Source organism: Macrobrachium nipponense, chromosome 16 (assembly GCF_015104395.2).
Source record: "Macrobrachium nipponense isolate FS-2020 chromosome 16, ASM1510439v2, whole genome shotgun sequence".
NCBI classification, from domain to species: Eukaryota; Metazoa; Arthropoda; class Malacostraca; order Decapoda; family Palaemonidae; genus Macrobrachium; species Macrobrachium nipponense.
In genome coordinates, this window is record NC_087209.1 from 27,132,142 (window position 1) to 27,139,641 (window position 7,500).

Genomic DNA, 7,500 nt, shown 5'->3' on the forward strand with positions numbered 1-7,500 from the left:
AATCTAAAACGCTGCTCTATTATTTTTTATTTTGACGATTCATCATACGAAACTGTAATCTATGTAAAACGATGTTGCATATTTTTTTTGTTTTATATTTTTTGTTTGTTCATCATCCTTTGGCATACTGTTTTATATCCTGTATGATGGAGTATGCTAGTCCATGATTCATTTATTTACGTAGGTGTGGGATTAAGTCGATAAGATCAGCGTGCATATAGGTCAGTGGCCAGTGCATGTGATATGCAAAAGGATGCAATTTACAGATATGTCAACTTTAGTCCAAGGGGGAGGTAGAATAATGGAGTTTTTAGTATAAATGACTACAGAGGGAAGGTGGTGTCCACCAAAGAAAAAAAAAATAAATAAATAAAAAAAAAAAAAAGGGAAGAAGAAGAAGAATAAAAAGAAGGGAAAGTGAAAAATCTCCTTGTTAAGGGCGAAAGGGGAAACTTAAAAAACGAAATAGTTCTGTTGGATAGAAATTGAATAATGAATGGTAAGGATGGAGATAATGGTGGCCTGAGAGGAGTAAGGGGAAAGGATGTGACTGCAGAGGGGAAGACGGGAGTCACACATGGCAATTATGGTCTACGAAGAGGGGACGAGATCACGCCGAGTATATAAAGGTCCTTATGACATTGCTCTACTTCTGTTGTCTTCGGTGTCTGGTTCTTCCTCTTGAAGAAGAGGACTGAGAGAGAGAGAGAGAGAGAGAGAGAGAGAGAGAGAGAGAGAGAGAGAGAGAGAGAGAGAGAGGTTGGGGTGGGGATGGAGGGTATTGTGCTTGTGATAGTGATGGCCGTTCCCTCACCAGAAGACTGTGATGATAATATTTATTCTTGCGTTAACTGTTTCAATTATCTAGTTTTACCTGTGGTCCTTTATGCATCTCATTATGGCCTTGACTTTTTCTTGAACGTTCTTATTCTGGTCTCGTCCCTCTTAATATTCTCATTTTAGCTGTGGAATTTTTTCATGTTCTCACTCCAGTGTTTTGCCTTTTCAATATTCTCATTTCAGCCATGGACCTGTAAATAGACTCAGTCTAATCATCGCCATTTCAACATTCTCAGTTTATTCGCAGACCTCTTGATATTCTCATTCTGATCTTGACCCTTCTAGTATTCTCATCCTACACTTGAACCGTTTATATGCTTCTTATTTTAGTCTGCCGTTTTAATATTTTTCGTTTGAGCTTCATTGCAGCTGAGGTACGGGAAGTTGCTCAAGTCAATAATTTGTGAATTCGTTGGAAAATAAGTACTTTCATTGCTAACTCCTTTTGGATAATGAAACTTTGACCTTCATTAAACCCTTAGCATATCGTTCTTCAAGTGTATTTTAAATGTTATTGGATAAGTAATGTCTATTTTTTTAGCTGGATAAAATTGTTAACGTTCTTAAGGTAGACAAGTATTGGACGACGAAAATAATCACAAGGTTACAAGAGGTGTTTTGGGAGGAGAGAAGTGGATGAGGAGGTTTAGTAGGAAGAACCTGTAAAGGAAGAGGTTGTGGGGGAAGGAGGAAGCTGTAAAAGAAGAGGTGGATCAAGAGGCTATAAAGAGGAGGAGGAGGAGGAGGAGGAGGAGGAGGCAGTAAAGGAAGAAGCTGTAAAGGAAGAGGTGGAGGAAGACGACTCTGTAAAATGAAGGGAGGAGGAGGAGTAGGAGGAAGAAGGAGCTATAAAGGAAGAGGAGGAGGAGGAGGAGAAGGAAGAAGCTGTAAAGGAAGAGCTGGAAGAAGACAACTATGTAAACGAAGAAGTGGAGGAGGGAGGAAGAAGAATCTGCGGAGGAAGAGGGTTGGGGGAGAAGCAAAGGAGGGGGCGTTGGTGGAGGAGGCTGGAGGAAGGGAACTGCGCCTCAGCCGAGTGAAACATTCAGATGTGGGTGAATATTTCGGTGTTGGTTTGTCAAGGCCGAGCTGAGCTCGGGACTCGAGGGAACAGGCGAGGTTTAGCCCTTTGAACTTCTCAGCCGCGAAAACCATTTAGAGGCAAATGAAGTCAGTTATGGAAACGAAAGGAAAATGAACCCGACTGGATGCACTTTGAGAGGCTTGATGTTTCATTAAAGAGTAATTGAAGCCTCCTACTCTCGGGCTCTTATCAAAATAGGAACACTTAAGCAGGGGTGGAAAGGGGAAGGGGATTTAAGAAAAAAAGGTGGGGAGGGGGGAACAGTGAGCATGTGTACGTACTTCTAAACACGCAAACTATTTATATATATTATATTTATTATATTATATTATATATATATATATATATATATATATATATATATATACTATATATATATATGTGTGTGTATATATATATATATATGATATATATATATATATATATATATATATATATATAATATATATAGATAATATTATATAATTGACTAATCAGAAGATCATATTTCTATAGAAAAAAGAAAAAATATTGAAAATACTCGAAAATATTTCAGTGAACAATTCCCAAGAGTTTTCTATGCAGATCTTTATTAAATGAGTTATTTCTCGACTGGCCTTTTTATGCATTTATAAATGTCTGTATCAAATGTGCGCCGCTAATGCCTGGTCTCTCTTTCTTTCCAGAAACACTATCACATTTTCGTCGGTGACTTGAGCCCCAGAGATCGAAACGAACACTCTCAGAGAGGCCTTCGCGCCGTTCGGAGAAATTTCGTAAGTATTTTTGCTTAAGGTTGTTCTTTTATGCAGATGTAATATACATGTATATTAGATATATATATATATATATATATATATATATATATATATATATATATATATATATATATATATATATATATATAACACATTATATATATATATATTATATAATATATATTATTATATATTATATAATTATATATTATATATAATAATTATATATATTATAACGTATTACTATATAGTCACGTCTGTGTATGTATTTATAATTTCAGTTAGGGAATGAGAAATCATGGTGGAGTAGTGTATGTGCGTTTCATTGCAAATATTAAATTATATACGTTCAATCTTGATCCAGATATCGGGGCTAGTTGCGTGTTACTTGGCAACTCTAGATTTACAGATCGTTGTTGTTGTATTGTTCAGACAAATTCTCAATTGGAAATCGGAGAACGTTTTTTACAATAATCGTACGTGTTTTTGGAATTTTAGCCTGTATGGACAGCAGACGCTGTACGTTCAGTTTCTAAGCTTTACGGTTTACGAGAAATCTGTAACGTCTCCCTTGTTTGAACTTAGTGCTGTTTACAACCTTGAGAAATAGTCTCTTTGAAAAATACTCCCTTTCATTGCATACGAAAAGTCTTTGTTCGTTTATGGAAGCATTATTTTTTCATTCAAGAACAGTTGTTGGATTATTTTTGTAAGCAAAGTTAGTTCTGTTTTTTTTATACGAGTGTGTGGTCGATTTTTCATTCGTTTGTTATTGAAGGTACGATCGTGCATTTCGGTGTGTTGAATGCCCGTGATGCTTTGTGAACTGATAAACGTTTATCGTATTTCCGATCTCCACTCTTATGATGCACACCTCTTCAAGTTAGTTTCTTATCCTTTAACTGTACACATGTTTTCGTTCTGTGAGACTTCTTAAGCCCAATCCTCTTTTTTTAAAGTTTCTCTTTTAAACCTTCTCCACCTTGTCAGCCTAAGATAACTTGACTCAACCCAAGCTTGACGTTTCTCTCTCGCTATCAGCCAGATAACAACAACAACTACAACAACAACAACAACAACAGCTAGTGATGTAGGCGCGTAAGAGCGAATGCAAATGACGGAAAAGAGTTCGTAAACTCTATAAAGTTTCCGTGTCAAAAAAGTTGTGCGTTGCGATGTTTCGGAAGATATGGGGAAAGTCTCTCTCTCTCTCTCTCTCTCTCTCTCTCTCTCTCTCTCTCTCTCTCTCTCTCTCTCTGTTTAGTAGGGGACCTCTCGTACTTCAAGTTTTGTCCACTTTTATTCATACGAGATCCTTTTTTTTATTATTCTTTTATTCCCATTTTCTGTTTTATTATCTACATGCGGATGATGTATAGTTCCTCCGTGGGGTTATCATCTCTCTCTCTCTCTCTCTCTCTCTCTCTCTCTCTCTCTCTCTCTCTCTCTTTTTGTGTGTGTGTGTGTGTGGTATCTTGTGTGTGTGTGTGTGTTTCCGAACTCTGCCCTGGAATATTTTATGTGTAACTGGTTTGCTGTCTGAGACCCCAAAGGAAAATGGTAATTCACTTCACCGGTGTTTTATGTTTTGGACCTTCCTTCATCTGGTTATTTTCGCTCTATTTGTTTACTTATTTGCTCTCCAGTTCCTGCTTCTATCGACGTATTTTTTTTTCTTTTTCGTCCCCATGTTTCATTCGTTTTAGAGAACTGGCGGTAAATATCTTTCTTTGTGATAGATCCTGAAGGGGATAGCGTCAATTTCTCTTCTCTGTTTTATCTTGAAATAATTTAGGTACATCTATTTGTCTCTTAGAAACTCCAGGGAACTTGAAAAGCTATCCAGTTTGCTTTTATCGACAACTTCCCCGAGAATACAGAACTGAGAATACGGAGTACTAGATTTCCAAATTCCTTCCTTTCCGTCGTTATCCAGTAGAGAGGAAATAGGATTTCCATTTAGAAATGCTTCAAAATATTACTGTTATTATTGAGAAAAATAGAAACCCACAAGATTATTGAGTATAACTTGTTTACTTGTAAGTATTTACGTAGTATTTTTGTTAACAGTCGAATACTTTCAGGCCCTATCTGTGGCCCTTTCTCAAGAGATGTGTAAGCGGCCAGACTGGGTTAAGGCCCAGCAGTCTGAACCCAGGATGGCCACCTTACACATCTCTTGAGAAAGGCCACAGATAGGGTATGAAAGTACTCGAAGTGTTAACAAAAATACTATGTAAATACTTGCAAGTAAACAAGCTATATTCAATAATCTTGTGGGTTTCTTTTTCCATCTTCAGCAGAAAACTAAAAGAATTTTTTGTTTGGTTCAAATATATTATTAGAAAGTGAACGAAACATCATTGTTTTGATTTTACTTGTTTCAAGTTCTCGAAGTTTATCTGTAAAAGTTCTGAAATGCCTTCAGGCTTCAGCTGAAAACTGTTTCAGAATGACTTCGGGTTGACTTGAATACAGTTTTAAAAAGTTCCTGAGGCTTGACTTGAAAACAAGTTTTCAAAGGTCTTGGGGCCATTTAACAAACACAAGTTTGGAATGGCTTTCAAACGTACCTTGCAAATATTTTGTAAATACAACCTCATAATGGAATAAGCAACTTTGAAATTTGAAACATTTTGAGAATATAATCCGTTGAAAAAAAAGTCGGAAGTTCTAATATTTAGAAAATATCATCTCATAGTTTGAAAAAAGATTCAAATTTCAGTTATTTGAAAATTTGTCAGTTAAAAAAAAGTCTTTGAAATAGCACCAAACTTAGTTTGAAAATACAGCCTCCCATATATCGAAATATCACTTGTTTTTTTAAATGTTTCCAGGCCTAATATAAAGCCTGTTTCCAATTGTCTTCAGATTAAGACCAAGTACAAAAACGGTTTCCAGTTGTTGTCTTCACTTACTTGTAAGTATTTACACAGTATTTTTGTCAACACTCGAGTACTTATGGGGGAAGCTGCGATTTTCTCGAAGTGAGACGAAGGCTGCATTTTGGAAATTCTCAGCAAGTCCGATATATTGAACAACAGAACAGAATTGTTTTTCTTTTCCTCCAACGGCTTCGTCTGCATTGTATTGGGCGAATTTGTGTTCAATCAACTTTATTGAACCCTCGGCTGAGATTTCACTGGAATGAAACAAACATTTCTTCACATAAGCTCTCTCTCTCTCTCTCTCTCTCTCTCTCTCTCTCTCTCTCTCTGGCGTTTGTGTGTATATATAAAAGTCAGCTGCTTTGATCTATCTCAATCAGTCGTCTTGGCGTCACCGGAGGGGAAGGGAAATGCCTTAACCTTCTCTTCCCTCTTTAACCAGCTCTCCCCCCACTCCCCCTCCCCCTCCCTTGTAAAAAGATGACCGTTCCCATACCACTACTTTACAAAATGAGAGACCATTGGATATATTTTATTTATTTGTTTATTTACGTTTGCATTAGTTTTTTTTAGTTTTATTTATTTTTTGTTTATTTATTTATTGTTTCTGTGAGATGCGAAATAATTTTGTAAATAGAGGTATCCTCCGGGTATCAATTTGCGAGAGAGAGAGAGAGAGAGAGAGAGAGAGAGTACGAAATAATTTTGTAAATAGAGGTATCTTGTAAGCATCAGTTTGAGAGAGAGAGAGAGAGAGAGAGAGAGAGAGAGAGAGAGAGAGAGAGTTACGAAATAATTTCGTAAATTGTGGTATCTTGCGAGTATCAATTTGCAGAGAGAGAGAGAGAGAGAGAGAGAGAGAGAGAGAGAGAGAGAGAGAGAGAATTCCACGCGCAATATGCTCACTCCTTTGTCTTTTATGCTGACTACCCAGTGTGTATTATTTCAGTGCGAGACAAAGGAGGATTCCTGTCAAACATTTTTACCTTTTATTTTCTTTTTTTCCCTCGCACTTTTTTTTTTGTATTTACTCTTTTGGACCTTCATTTTGATGTTCGTAACGTGACTTAATTCTTTTCAGGAATATTTTCTGTGAAATGTATTCTTTCTGGATTCGGACTTCTGAGTCGAGCGCTTGTACTTTGTTTTTTTGTTTTTTTCCCGTTTTTATATAGACACCCGGAAAGTGCTTTCGCTGTCATTTTCACGGTCGGACCAATTCCGAAATTATCAACCTTTTTTTTCCTACACAATTCATATTTGAAGGATGGTTGTATGTCCTCAGTAAATGTTTGTGTAGTCATTTTTATGCCTAAGAATATTTGAATGTTTCCCTTTCCCGTATAGAGAGGAATTAAAGGGGACATATTGTTGTCAGGTAATTATTTTGCATAAAGAGTCCATTCGCCATAAAATTTAGCTTCACCAAACGGTCACATTGTCATTGATTTTTTGCCTAACGGTTTTATAGTTAGTATGCGTAAGTATATTTGTATACTCAGATATCAGTGTAAGCATTTTCTGTCCTCAACTTCCCTTCATAAGCTCTGTTGCATCCCTTTGTTCTGAATAAAATTGATATATGGTTGTTTTATGGTGTTTTGTGACTATACATCCACACGTACTTTTTAGGTGTGATGCTCACCACATCGGAGGAGGCATAGCAAAGGTTATCATGTTTATCTCTTGATGAACTGAGAGACCTATCTCTTCCATATCTCCTTAACGATTCGTTCATACGCTTCCAGCGAGTGGAGAGTCGTTTAAACAACTGTATGCTGTAGAAACTGTTCAGTTTTTTCCCCCACGAACTGACTTTGTGAGCGAGAACTATGAACTCTTCGGAAATAACAGTAAAACCGGAATTGTGCCCACAGCAGTAGTAACAGCAGCAACTTCGTCTGGAAATATCTTGCTGAAGCCTCCCCTACTCGTCTCCAGGGCAGCATTC

General features: G+C 36.9%; 1 protein-coding gene across 3 annotated transcripts in view; it reads left to right on the top strand.

Annotated features, from left to right (window-relative positions):
• Nucleotides 1–2,588: 2,588 nt before the first annotated feature.
• Nucleotides 2,589–7,500, top strand: part of LOC135195617 (cytotoxic granule associated RNA binding protein TIA1-like) — a 237,059-nt gene continuing 232,147 nt past the window's right edge. For all 3 annotated transcript variants that reach the window (XM_064221955.1, XM_064221957.1, XM_064221956.1), the window contains exon 1: nucleotides 2,589–2,679. The gene's annotated coding sequence lies outside the window, so the exon portion shown is untranslated. The remainder of the gene's footprint in view (nucleotides 2,680–7,500) is intronic.